Raw genomic sequence first — 14,412 nt, 5'->3', positions numbered from 1 at the left:
CAGGTGTTTTGGGTAGCAAGAAAAGTGCTATAAGTGTATGAAAAATATAAATATTTTTATCCTGAAAAATGTTATCGCAAATATATGTAGATCATAAGTATTAATTACAGAAGAATGTGATAGTGCCATCTGTTGTTATAATGACTTTGCATCCTAAAATCCTGTCTTACAGCATGTTACAGTATTTTCTCTCTTGAGCTTGAATTGAGATTTTTTTTCCTGCTTTTCTGGAGTTGTAATGATATGATTTTGGCTATGATATGCAGGCCACATGAAAAGGGAGATCAGGAAAAATACCCTGCTTTGCCAAAGTGCAAGCATAAAATGTTGAGAATCAGTAAAACTTTACCACATCTCTTCTGGAAAGCATGAATTTGGCATTTGATAGTAGAATAGCTTAATGAAAGAAGATACATTTATATGTCAAACCTGACAGATTTTTGCCCTGTAGATCTGCAAGTGCCCAAGTAGAGACTTGGAGAGTTTGGAAGTGAAATTCTGCTGAGGTTGGGTGCTGTATTCACCACACCTAGGACTGCAGTCACTAAGAAACCTTTCCTGCAATTGGATCCCCTGATAGGCAGAGGTGATTGTGGCACTGATTGTTTCTGGAACAGAGATCCCCCGGAATCAGTTTCTGCCTGTAAATGAAGACTCTGCTATGCCTTATGCTTATGAGGGAGCAAAATTAACTTCACTGTTCTATTACTCATATTTGGCTTTGTAAAACACTCCTTTAACAAGTTTGTGGCAGTAGTACGTGTTTGCTCTCAGGTTTGTACCTGTTCTGCTCTCTCATTAGTATACTGAGGAGAGTGATTCCAAGAAAATCAGGGAGTTGATGGGGGAAAAGAGATAGAAGAACTTGAAGGGGCTGTGATATTTCCCTGTTATTATTGGTGTTGTTCCTATTCCTTTTCTTACTGATAAATTGGCAAAATTATAATCAGGAAACTAATGCAAAACCCTTTCTCTTCCAAATGGAAAGAAAAGAAGGCAGTTATGGAGTGAGCCTGTCACAGAGATTTGCCATTGCTTCTGAGAGAGAGCTTTATTGCACAAGGTTTAGCAAAGGTAAAATTTCTCTGTAGGGTGTGTCACAGCATATAATGGGTGACACTTGATGATTGTTCTTGTTGCTGCTGTCCTGCCTGCAACTCGGGTGCTGTTCCCTACAGGCCTGTGTGCTGTGATGTTCCAAATCCCAACTAATCCAATAACAAGTCGAGTTCCTGAATATATGAGGTTTAAGATTTGTCTGTATTAACTCCCTGGGAACTTTCTGTTCTAAAGTTGGTACACTGAACAGAAAGTCATCTGCCTTAAAATTATGAGGGTCCTCCAAACGCTTGCCATCTAAGCACAGTAATTGTATTCCACTGTGGTTTCACCAGATTAAACTAGTAAGAATAATCAACTCAGAATGTTAGGAATTCCAAGTATTAATGAAGTGCTGTATTTTTAGCTGTGGCTGAAGTTTACAACTGAAATACTACATGGAGGTATTTTCTTCTGAGATTTGTTTGTGTCAACAAACATATAAGGTATGTTTGAACTGCAAAAGTAGTTTGATATTCTTGTAAGAGATCTTATAGCATTTGGGAGGTTATACTACACCTTTGCTCCTGACACATAAATGACAAGTTGGGGACAGAAAGAACTAAAAATTAGAGTAAGAATTATGTCCAGTAGACTCAGATGCTAAGAATTAAGGAGCATTGGCCACACCTACAACTTAGGCACGCACTTAACATGGAAAACTGAGTTTCCAGCTATGTTTATCTGGTGAGAAATTACAGTACAGGAAATATGACCTCTTGAGTTACTTTGATTGCCTTTGAATTCAAGACAATTTTATTAAAAAAAAATGGTGTAATGACTTGGGCAAATGTAAGCAGTGCTGCAAGATGTTACGAAGGACATGAGAATGAAATCTGTAAGTTAGAATAGTGGAGTAGTGGATGAAGGTAGTGCAGGGCACATCCTTATACTGTCACTGCCAGTGTTAGCTTTATGCAGTCATCACCTGGAAACATATACACAATTTTCTTTTTTTTTTTAGCTACCAAAAGAATTAGAATTGTTCATCTGAGCAGTATGTGGCTCTTTTGTGTCTGCGTATTACCACCCTCCGTGGTATTCTGTTACACTATTGTACCCCGTTGAACTTGCTGGAATGCATTATGCAAATCTGTGTTTGCTCCTTGTGTGTCAGCAAGCGAGATCTCGGCAATGCAAGAGCTGCGGCCGAGCTACTGATGGCAGTCGGAGCAGTCGAGCACTGCCACAGTCCACCCCTTGAGAGCCGGCTGTGGAGAACACGGGCCTGGGCAGCTGGCCTGCTCTTAGCAATGCAGAACAACTCTAGTGTGCTGCTTCTAATGGGCTGAACAGCAGCTGTCAGTGACCAAAAGAGGGAATGCTCTCCAAGACTGGGAATGTTTAATGTGTTGTAATACACGGTGGAGGTGTTGTGTGTGAATGGGGAAAATGAACCAATGCTTGCTGTTTACAGATGGGCAGATCAGAGCTCTTCTGTTTGTAATGCTGCACCTAAGCTGATGTGCCTGATTTGGGGTGAGTGAGTGTCACAGCTAGGGATGATATGGTAGCTAGGTATTTTTTATAAGCCACAGACTCATTCAATATTAGGTGAACATGGCTCCTGATTGAGCCATGTGCTTATCACAGGGTATCACCTTTACCACACTTTGGTTGCTGTTGTTTGTGCCAGATATTCCAGTAATGTCTGTATACTCTGGCTAGGAGAAGTCAAATCTTGTGGTCGCTGTTGCTGCAGCACATGAGTGTTTAGACTTGATTGTAATCAAACCCTGTTGAAGAGTTGCAGTTGCTGCCCTCATTGATGTCATGATGAGAGAATTTGCAAAGGAGTGGGTTCTGCGTCATGCACCTCCACGCAGACATGTGCCCATCATGAGGGGTGTGAAATCACATCCCAGCACGGAGGTCTGTATGGATTCCCAACCTGGAATGGGGATAGGGCCTGAAGATAGCCCTTCCTGTTCCTGTGCTGTGATCCAAATTCCTGATACTCTGGTACAGTCATGTTAGCTGGGAGATAGGAGCTATGGCGTTTGTCATCGATAACTCATCAGCTTTGCAACAAGGATTTGGGGTGATTTCTTAGCTACTGTGTGCACTGAAAAGGTGATGAAAAGCCCCTGCAATGCAGGAGTATGTTGTATAAAAATGAGTTGTGTGTATGCTCCTTAAGTCTTGTGTGTCATTTGCCTGATTTTTAATTTCTGTGGGACTCTAGTTAAGCTCTAAGAAGCACTAATTAAAAAAAAAAGTTTGTTAGCTACTTGAATTCAAGAGAAATAACACCCAAGGTTATGAGAATATGCTCTGCTCCAGCCATAAGCCATTCACGGGGAGAGTGTAGTTCATGATGAGCTTGTTCACTGCTCAGCTTGAAATTCGTCTTGCAGCATGTCTTGTTTGCAGAGATTTTTGCGAAATGTAAAGTACGGTGCCAGAATTGATGGTTATGAAACTCCAGAAGTTTGCATGTCATAAGCTTGTGCATCAAAACCAGCGTGGAGGTGACAAAACATTGGAAAGGGATAAACACTTAAAGATCAGTTGTCGAGGCTGCGGCTAAATTGTATCCATGTGCTTAGGCCAAGCAAAAATGTAGGGCAGCTTTCAATATCCTGTAATTGTGAGTCTGAGCCTTCAGAGATGTCTCGGATCATGAACAGGATGCTGCGTTCAGCAAAGAGATTTGTTGCAAGTTCTTTTCTTCCCAGCTCATTAACTGTGATCAGCAATTGCGACAAGTCAGTGATTCACGCCTCCCGTGATGCTTAGCCAAAACCGGTGTGAGCAGGGGAGTCGGACGCAAAGGCGGTGATACTCTTGATGCCCTCTGTGGATCAGATGTCATTTGCAGCAGTAGTCGGGGCTGCCGCGCCGAGATGGTGCCTGGGCTTGTCACAAAAGCCTGCCGGAATCACTCTCGCTTTAGGGGCGTTCCTTTGCGCGGGTCACTGAGCAGCTGTAGTGCCAAGGAGACCCTGCCCGCTCAGAACGGGGGTGGCACATCTTGTTTTGTTACCGGCTGTTCATGGGGTAGCCTAAGCGCTCTGGAGTACGCAAATCCTGCTGGGATGTAAACGAAGTGCTTGGGAGCAATCACTGATTTTCTGTTAGTGTGTTATCTATTTCTAGCCGTTCTGGAGAAGGCGTGTTATGTAAAGGACAGAACGGCATTTGCATTGCACCCCTGTCCTCTTTCTGCAGAAAGCAGTTCCTAAAGCACAAAGTAGTGCTTATGCTTGATGTGAAATGACAGGAATTGCCCGTGCAGGGTTCACGGTATGAACAGCTCTGAGGTCCCACAGCACGTTTGGTTCTGCAGAGCTTGCAGGGTTGCCACAGAATCTAAACAGTCACATGTGGGTCTAGTTCTGGAAGTTGGTTAATGCTCTCAATAATGTAATTATCAAATGTAATATCTTGGGGGACAGGTGGTGAAATTATTCTTGCTGCAAAGTGGGTTTATATTTCTGCAGAAAAGCCTGGAGTTTGAATTTAGGCCCCATGACCTATTTGAGACTGTAACCAGCCCACTATGAATGTACAGAGATTTTCTTTGCTCTTTCTGCTTCCATGCCAGGTATGACTCTATTCCTAGGAAAAAGAAATGGGTCCTGAATATTTTGGGAGTTCTGGCCAGGATCTCCGATAACAGCAGGCTGACCACATTTGCATTTCCAAACTCAGGTGTGCATATGCACATGCACATGGAGGCTTCTGCTGAGATGTTTGTCATTCTTCTGCAGTTTATTGCAGTACGCTGCAAATGATGCTAACTCTCAGAAACCTGAAGAATGTCCTAGCAACACACATTCCCTCCCAGCCAGTGGGAGTGGGCTTTTAGAGGAATGTACATGGACCTCCTCTGCTGCCTTACCCTCCAAAGAATACACAATGTCTGTGTTGGAGACAGCTTGCATAATCAGGCAGTTTTGCTTTTATGGAGGTGGTGATTTTTCTCTTCAACACTTGATAGTTTTCTTTAAGACCATGAACGTTATGTGCTCTTTGGTATCTTGACAGACTTATTGATCCATAAGACACAAGTGTTGGACAGTGTTCTCTGGTGCAGTTCAAAACGCCCTTTAGTAGCTTTAGTTGCCAGAAACAGCTGCCTATTGCAGCAAGCACATTGAAGGCATTTGTTTTAACTTGGAAATAAAAAAGGGGGAAGAAAGAGAGAAAGTCTTGACTGTAGTTGTAGAAGGGATGTTCAATGGTAGTCAGTAGTAACCATTTGGGAAAGGTTTCTTCTGCTTGGAAAAACAAATGTTAAATGTGGTGGAGGCTGAGGTAATTGTTTAGTTCCACCATATTTAAAAAAAAAAGAATGAGTGGGTGTCCTGGAAAACAACTCTCTGCCAGTGTCCAGAGTGGAGCAAATGAACTCAAAAAAATGTGTGTAGGCCACATGGTCATCTAAGGATTTGTTTTGATTTTCTTAGTCCTTCTATGTTGCTTTGTTGTCTGCATAATATGATAAGTTGTTCTTCTGTCAGCAGGATGGAATATTCTGAACCATTGATTTAATGAAGATTTTTATTAGATTCCATTTGTTTCTCAAAGGTTAGAGAATTAAGAAATCAAGTGATAAGCACAGCAAGGGAGCTGAAATGGGTAAATGGGGGCAGGGGGGAGGGGGAGGAGAGAGAGAGGCAAAGAGGAAGAGATAAATATTCCTATTTCCCTGGGAAAATCTTAATCTTGGCAGTCTGTGCTTACCCAGACTTGCAACAAGTGGAAAGGACACCTGCTTCTGCATACCTCACTATGGTGAAGTAGAGCAGTTTGTTTCTGCAGCTGCACAGTTCCTGCGTTGCTGGAAATAACCTTTGCTGTCACCCTAGCTGGGTGACATGGAGCTGGTGGTGTCTGTCCTCTGCTTTCTTTTATGAGCCTGCTTAGCAAGTTTATTATTTATGTCCCTTGACTGAGGTTGCCTGTGCCTTAAAAAAAAATCACATTAAACAGGGTCAGAAAGAAGAAGAAATACTTGATGTTGGTTATCTGTTTAGGGACCCAGAGCAGTGACACCAAGGACTCAATAGTGCCATACTAAGTTGTGGTTTCTGATCTATTATTCATATTGTGATACTCTCCTGCATTTTCCAACGGAGGCTAAGGCTTAACTAGCAGTGTTTTGGTCTGGGTTGTGAGACAGCTGCTCTTAAACTAGTTACAATGGGAACAAATACAATATGTAAACCAAGTATTTATTCTGATCTTTAGCATCTTGTATCACTTAGCTCACCAGTCAGTAAGATCATCAGCTGGTTCTGCTGATTCATGGAAAAAAACCCATGCAACTTGCATGTAGCAAGCCCCATATTAAAATGCATATTGAGAAAATAAGTACAAGTGTGCTGACACAAGAGCAAACAGTGGGTTGCAGTAAAACACCAGTTTGTAATTTGTCATGCTGTCTCTCCTGGTTTGGAAGTCAGTTTTACTGCAAGCACTCCTGGAAATGCCAAGCAATACCTTTAGATTTAGGTAGAGAGTGGCTGAATCAAATCCTGCTATAATCCGTGGTCAACATTCACATAAGAATTAAAGCCATCATGTAATAGCATTGGTGCTCTCAATCTCTTAATTTCTTTTTTTACAGGCTACAGCCTGCAGTGTTATGAGTGGCTCTTGAAAGAGGTTAGGGTGTATCAGCCTTTGTCCACAGGGGTGCTCCGTGGCGAACCCCTAAGTTCCAGTTCCCATTGTTTCTTCCATTATCTTGCGTGTCTGGAGAGCTGTTCATTTGTTTGTTTTGCCCAGCACAGAATAAATTATGAGGTCAGATTGCACCAACAAGTCAGGATGCTCGCAGGGTGTGCATCCAGGATCTGCAAGCCCTCCCAAATTCCCTTATCTAAATGGTGTCATAGACAAGGAATGACATGCCTCAAAAATGTTGTTAAGTCACCAAAACAAATTACCAGGTGTTTAATGTTATGTATGTTATTGACTAAGAAACCTTCCAACGCACATTTCACCTGGATGTTTTTTCCTTTTGGTAGAAAGACACTGGAAGTGCCAGAAACGTGTACGTGCACCATGGGTGTGTTCCGGTGATGCAGACCAACAAGTCATGGGTGAGGTATCAGATCTTGGATGTTTGCAGATGTCAGAGCAGAAGACCATGTGTCATGAAGCAGCCCGAGGGAAGGGGGCAATTCTGTGTCCACCCATGAGTAAAGGTTGATTTATGTACACAATGGGAGAAGGGTAGAAGGACTCAATGTGGCAACATGCTCCACATGAGTGTTACAAAATTGGTAATAAACCATCCCAAAAGCATTATTATGTAGGAGGAAAGGTTCTGGCCTGCAGCTATATGTCAGGGAAGAGTTATTCCTGAACCCACCACTGGTGAAGGCAGATTAGATCCTAAACTGCTAATGAAAAATCATGGAAACATGTTGAAGCTGTTTTTATCTAGTGTTTTCTTTTTCATATATTTAAGTGCTTATTTTGAATACTTTTTTCTGTGATTCTAGAAAGCAGAATGTATGACTATCTTATTAATCTCTAGTAACACTGTTGAATATATGCCACTTTACACAGTATTGAAGAATAGGCTTGAACAGAAACTTCAGACATCTGTGGGTTTGGTTGAAGTACAACTCTGCCTTACATACAAGAGCATGTGAGTGTTGTCTCAAATGCACAGGCATTCCTCAGACGTGGCTTTTGCAGTTCTAACAAGATTTGTGTTGATTGAGCATCCTTGCCGCTTTCTCTCCTTACTGATTTCACAGTGAAGGAACAAATATAGAAACCTTTGTGTTCCTTTAATACATAAATGTGCAATTTCCCAGATTATCTGGGACAATGGGCATAATTATACCATTCCAGACATGGTATAAGTTCTGGACTAAAAGGACTATTAAATCTTGCAAATACCAGGCTTTTTGTTACCATAACTTCTGTGCTAGGTTTTGAATAATACAAGTTTTGATTGATCAGTTCATCAGGACTATTGAAATGCTTGACACGTGTAAGCTAATGTTTCAGAGCACTTTGTTTCCTCTAGTGGCATGAAAAATCTGTATGTAAACTCCAAGTCCTCATCTGTAATTGGTGGAAAATCGCTTCTAATTGTCCTGTGTCCCCATTATTTTTTACAGCACTCTTGTACAATCCCACTACTCAGGTTACTCATGAGGATCTGGATTTAGCTGCCCTGCCCTGATTGCAGTTTTCAGTTCTGACATGGGGTGGCTCCTTTTACAGCTGCCTGTGAACAGTCAGGTATGTATGAGTTCTTGCTGAGTAGGCTTGTGTGGTACAAAGTATACATTCTGGTATTTACCAAGTCACAAATGTCAACATCACAAATATTCTACGCCCCCGTGCTATGGGAAAAAAAAAAAAAGGGTTCTTTGTGAGGAGAACTGGTTCTCTTACCGTCTGTTTCTTGGAATGCTTTAGGTATTCTGAAACTCAGAAATAATCGAGTAAGTCAAAATACTTGAGGATAAGAAAAGATTTCTAGTGAACTAAAGTTTTGTTCTTAGAAGTAGTAGGGATAATTAACTTCAAAGGAATATAGAATGAGGTTCTGGCTCCTTTGTACACTGATTAGGTAAGAGAGGTGTGTCCTTGAGCTTAACTCTGAGTGCACGTGAAGCTCTCAGGAGAGCACATGTGAAAAATGGATCAGAATTCTTTGTCGGAGTTGCTTTTAAGTAGCAACTGAAAATTTTGGACAGTTAAGAGGTTTCCCAGTACTTGTTATGGGTAAGTAACTCCCAATTATCTGTTGCTACAGAACACAGCAACTCAGAGCAACGTGGGCCAGCCAGTTAGAAAAGCCAGTTGGAGACAGAGCATAAAACATGGCCTTCACACACTGCAGCATTTATGGGGTCTAATCTTTCAACCTGTCAGTGCTATCATCTGAATAATTATGCTTTTGCAGGCCTCAGTCAACATTTGCTGTATAAACTGTATATTTATAATTTCATTTGAATACGCATTGGTGCTCCTGTCAATACAACAGCTTTAGACTAACACTGGTCAGCTAATTTTCCTGATTGATCTGGATCTTTGCCAGATGGCAAAGAAAAGGTAAAGCTTGAATGAATGATGTGAAAGCAATCCTGGCTTTTGTTTCTGGAATTGCGTTTGTACTGTGGTGGTGTTCTTTAGGGGGATCCACAAATAGGGAGGGAAGTACTGTTAGCACAGGAAAACTGGACTCTTGGAGAAGTGTTGTAGTGAGAATGCAATGCAGAAATGAGTGCTTGTGGACATTTTCATCAAGGCATTTGGCATTTTAGACTATACCAAACTGTCTTGTAGCAGTTGTTCTTATACCTAGAATCTTCTAGTGTAACAGTGGAGGATACATTAATAATTGACTAGAAAAGAAACAAGATTTGGAAATAGTTTCTGTTATTTGAATAACATTTTATCACTTACATTCCTTCATTAAATAGTTTATGTATCCCTTGAAAGTAAAAAGCTGTGAGAATCTGATAATTATCTGCTTAAAAAAATAAAATCAAGCTCTTTATACTAACATCCTGTAAACAACATTTCATTAACATCTCTTAAGCAGGGGCTGTGTTTTGTAGAGCAATCAGAATCCAAGGCTATAATTTGTGTTGCAGTGACACCCACGAATCACCCCTGGATCCTGGTGTGTGGGCTCTTGTCCATGAGAGACCTGGTCCCTGCCCTCAGGTACCTCCCAGCTAATTGTACTGGAGGTGGGGAAGGTGAGATGGAGGATAAGGGTAATTGACAGCATCATCCAGCCGGGTTCCCCTGGTGCCAAGCCTGCAATTAGCGGCAGTGTTGGCAGACACAGGCCAGGCAAGGTCTGTCCCACCACCCAGCAAGCAGAGCCCGATGCAAAGGCCTCCAGCTGACCAAGGAAGAGTTCATTGCTCCTCCAAGGTTCCTGTTTCTCTAGTAGATGTCGGGAAAGAGATCCCGTGTCACTGCTCCCGGGTAGATAGTGTTGTACTGCTGAATGGGAGCTCTGATGGCAGCTCAGAAGTGCCAAAGGTTCTGCAGTGGGACTCCTGCCATGCAGCTGTGAGAGGCAAGTCTTCCAGTGAGGAAGGAAGAGCACTTTGAGGTTAGAACTTCAGTTAAAACTCCAGAGAATTAGAGTGGAAAATGCTACTTTAAATTAGTGCTGTTCAGGAATGTCCGTATACATAAAGCCTTGCTTTCCCTCATTTAATTTTTTTCTCCTCATCTTGTTGGATGTATGACCTTTTTAAATCAGCAGACATAAGTTAATGGAGCTGCATTTGTAATGACTATTCAGTTCTACTTATTTCTACTTAGTTAGTTAGGGGAAGAGGTCTACAACAAAGCCAAGGAAGTTGAAAGGAAGACTGCTGCAGCGTGCCCATGGTACTGTTCTAGTTCTTGTGCCTTAGTGGCAGAAAAGGGATTTGTCATCTGCTGATAACCAAATAAGTGCAGTTATCTGATGATGTCTTTGAGGCATTTCCCATATCCTGCTTTACAGTCTTCATTGGGAGAATAAATTTCCCTACTGCACACATTACCACTTGTCTTTGCTGCATGTATTCTTGAGTATTCCTGCTGAAATGAATTCAGAAGAACTTCCATTTTAATGTGTTCTTTTCCTCCCTCAGTAGATGTAAGTAGAATTACAATCTGTATTCGGTGGTTGCCACAGGCACCCTGGCTCTGACTTGTGCGTTCAGGCTGATACAAGCAGAGGCTGCTTTGTGCTGTCGTTGCCAAAAATGAAATGCGTGGCAGGGCCAGAAGGCACCTTTCACTGTTGAAGCTTAATTAACTCTTCTGTATTAGTGACACCTGCTAGTTTGGGACATGCCTGTGACAGTCACTGCCACCATATTCTTAGAGCTGAGCACAGATTTAAATGCAGCGTGAGCAGCTGTTTGGGTGAATGCTGGAGAGAGGTGGTGTCTAAGGTATTTAGAGAATCCAAGCTGCAGTCCCAGGGAACCGACAGAACCTGAAGTTAAGGCATTTACAGCTCATGGAGGACCTCTAGGGAGCAAAAGTAGTAAATGGTCATTCCTTCCTGCGCTGTGTTTCTGCGGCGCACACAGCGCTGAGCTAGCACGCACTGTAGTGTCCCTGTAAGAAATCCATAGGTGCCCAAGGGCTTTGAATTTACATAAGAGTTGGGTCTTCTTGTGTAAACCCGAGTTTTACAGTTCGTGCATTCACACGAACTTTCAATTTATTTTCTAATTATGGAAGTGTCTGAGGATGCAGATAATTTCCTTGATATAGTGGTTATCCAAGAGTTTGGATGCTAGATGACCTGCACTGGTGTTTGAAATCCATTTTCATATTTGTCTAAAATGTACTACCTTGTCGGTAAATGACAGATTTTGTAAAGTTGTGACTCTTAGCCATTCTCATCTAAGTGCAGGTGTCGTTTAATAACATGCCAGTTTTTCTTGCAGCCTTGGGGTTTAGGAAGGAATCATTTGTGCAGAATGCCCGGGAGTAGGAACAGCTACATTGCATAGATGATCAGGAATGTTTATATTGAAGTTCCTTCTCAGTCTTTAACATGCCTATTTCAACTCCTTCATTTTACAGTAGGGGCACTGGTTAGATGTATGTGCTTTTTATTGCTTTTTATTTTTAATTCTGCTATTTTATTCTATTTCTCTCATTCATGATAAGTAAAAATATGCATTCAAGCTGAACTGATTCTGGATAGGGAGAATATTTAACAGAGTTCCTCACTAATGGTATTCTGTTTAACCAGGCAGCTGCAATGTCTTTGTCCTTATGTTCCTGTATTTGGGATCACTTGCTTGGTAAATTTTTTAATAAAAATTGTTTGCGCTAATACTTTGACTCGGAGATAAACAGATTAAATAGTAAAATGCTTAAAATTATAAGGACTTCATAAAAGGCTTTGCCATGGTGTGTTAATGTCTCAAATAGGTTACTATTGCTTGAATCACCTGTTACTGAGCCATCTGAGAACCATCACTATCCTATAAAATTATGGCCTTCAAATCTGGAATAAAAATCACCAAAAGCCCTTATTAGGAAGAATCTTTAGCAACACCTGCTTGAAATGTCAGTTGAATATCTGTGTGCTGAAAAGTGCCAAAAGTAGATTGAATGTTCCTTGGGTATAGTGAAGTTACCATCAGGACCACAATTTTGGTACTTCTTGTCATGATTGTGAATTCAGAATTAGCCTATTTCCTTACCTTGAGTCAAATTAATCCAAATATTGAGAGTGCATATGATGAAAAGGAGCTGCTAGAAACAAAGGGAGAAACTGAAAGAGGGCTGTGTTTTGTTCCCTTGTACCAAGACTGTAAATCGATTAGAAATTGTTGGCATTCCCATAATAAGTAAACCCTTGGGAAAAATGTCTCAACTGTTGATTTTATTGACGCTTGGTTGGGTATTTTGTGAGGAACCCTCACATCTTTTGACACCTTGCAAGCATTACTCAAATTGCATATTGGAAAGGCTTGCAGGTATTTTCATGTCTATGCTAACATTTTGGAAATGTCTCTGGAGCCATGTGTAATTCTTTCAAAGAGCAAAGAGCCAAATTAGTAAATCTTGGAAGGAAAACTTGTTTCAAGAATTATTTCATATTTGAATGGTTTATATTCAGCCTGCCCTATTATTTGTTTCAGTAGCTCTTCTACCTGAAGATGTCAGTGTTCTACAGTTATTGAGCCAAACGCTACTGAAACAGATGATTAAAGCCTGCAAATTATTTTTGTCAGAATAAGTACCTAATACTCTTGTAGGACTATGTTGCCATGAAAGAAATATACTATTTTTAAATGAGTCTTCTTTCATTGCACTTCTTACATGCTTTTCATAGTTATTTAATTTCCTGTAGAAGATCTGAGTTCAGCTCTAGAAAACAGAACTGAGGCTATTTTGCGTATGGTAAATACCTTTGATAATCTGAAATGATATAAAAGCTAAAGAAGAGGAGGCTAAGAAGCAAATATGGGCAGCTGCTATCAATTATTCTGTGATAAAACAGTTCTAGCAGACCATCAGCTGCCCAGTACCTTGTCCTTTTACAAATCATGTTACAGTTGAGCAGGTGTATTGATGGAAAAATGGGAGTGCGAAGACAATCCAGGTTCCCCTCATTTAATATTTATTGAAATCTAGTGATTTAAATGTGTTTATTTGCAGTGCAGGGTACAAATGATGTAACTTCCATTCCTGGGCAGTCAGTCTTGTAAAAGATGAAAAAACCTGAATAATTTGTGTGTAGACATCACAGCTGTTCAGAGTCACAGAAAAGGCAAAGGTAAGGTCATGGTGGGCAAGTCCTCAGTCAGTCCTGCTAAACTAAAGGACAGCTTTAGTTCTCAGATGCTACGTGTAGGCTCTTTGGTTTGCTGAAGAGATGTATCAAAGACTTTGTGTCAATATATTAAGCAGCTCGTTCTGATCAAGTACGTAATCTAATTTTCATGTCAAGGAGATCAAACAGTGAGGTGAGTATGAGTTTTGTGTCATTGGGGTGAAAGCTGAACACTGCAGATATGAAAGTTGATACAAGAGAGGGGATGCCACCTTCCCTGTCAAAATTCGCCGTGCTATTTTAGTCTCTGGAAGACAAGAAATTAGCAGAGTTGAGTATACTCCCTTTTTCCCCCTGTTTTTTAGGGTAAGGCCGTAGAGCTGATCCGTGTGCGCTTGCAGGGAGTTCCCACAAGGCGGCACTCGGACAACACGGATAGAGGCAAGGCATCGTTACCTTCCTTTGTTGCCGTGCTGGAGAGTTGGAGTGATTTTTAAATGGAAAGGGAAGGTTAATTGAGAAATGTAGTATTTGAATCTTATTTACTCACCAAAATACATTTTCTTCATGCAAAACTATTTTCTTTGAGATATATCAAGCCATGTAATGATCAACTTTATAAAATGCTATTTACACTATTCCCTTTAGTACCTGAGGGATTTAAGAAAAATGCTAAACTCTGGAAGACCCTCAGAATACTTTTATTAGAAGATTGTTTGCACCTGTGCCTGAACTGGATGGCTGCTTTGTCCTTTGAACTCTGATGAAGCTTTGTAGAAGCTGAATACAAAATTTCATGTCTTGAATAATTTCAGATTTCCCAATTGCCAGCCTAAGCTTATCAAGGATCAGTTTATAACTACTTCTTGCATCTGCATGGTTTTACACACTCTGCATGTAGTGAATGGATGAGAAAGGGGTCTTGTCTCTTCTCAGCTTGACTCTGACAATAGCAACTGCAGCCCATTTCAAGTTTCCCTTCTTCTAGCTTCCCATGACAAGAAAAAAGTATGGCCAGTTCCTGGTTTGCTGCTGGAAGAGTTGGCTGAACCACAGACCTCCGTGACCTCAGAACAGCT

At 41.1% G+C, this 14,412-nt stretch overlaps 1 protein-coding gene across 34 annotated transcripts in view; it reads left to right on the top strand.

Annotated features, from left to right (window-relative positions):
- Positions 1 to 14,412, top strand: part of ARSJ (arylsulfatase family member J) — a 149,099-nt gene that overhangs the window by 32,562 nt on the left and 102,125 nt on the right. For 12 of the 34 annotated variants that reach the window (XR_005700839.2, XR_005700837.2, XR_005700835.2 and 9 more), the window contains 3 exons: positions 7,077 to 7,151; positions 7,624 to 7,705; positions 8,187 to 8,310. The exons of 6 other annotated variants lie outside the window; for them this stretch is intronic. The gene's annotated coding sequence lies outside the window, so the exon portion shown is untranslated. Of the gene's footprint in view, positions 1 to 7,076; positions 7,157 to 7,623; positions 7,706 to 8,186; positions 8,311 to 9,674; positions 9,779 to 11,800; positions 11,853 to 13,218; positions 13,337 to 14,412 lie in introns of those variants that run through there. 16 more of the 34 variants (XR_005700822.2, XR_005700844.1, XR_005700845.1 and 13 more) reach the window with 8 other exon arrangements.

The sequence above is a fragment of the Hirundo rustica genome, chromosome 5 (assembly GCF_015227805.2).
Source record: "Hirundo rustica isolate bHirRus1 chromosome 5, bHirRus1.pri.v3, whole genome shotgun sequence".
Classification (NCBI taxonomy): Eukaryota; Metazoa; Chordata; class Aves; order Passeriformes; family Hirundinidae; genus Hirundo; species Hirundo rustica.
This window is presented reverse-complemented; position numbering and strand designations above follow the sequence as displayed.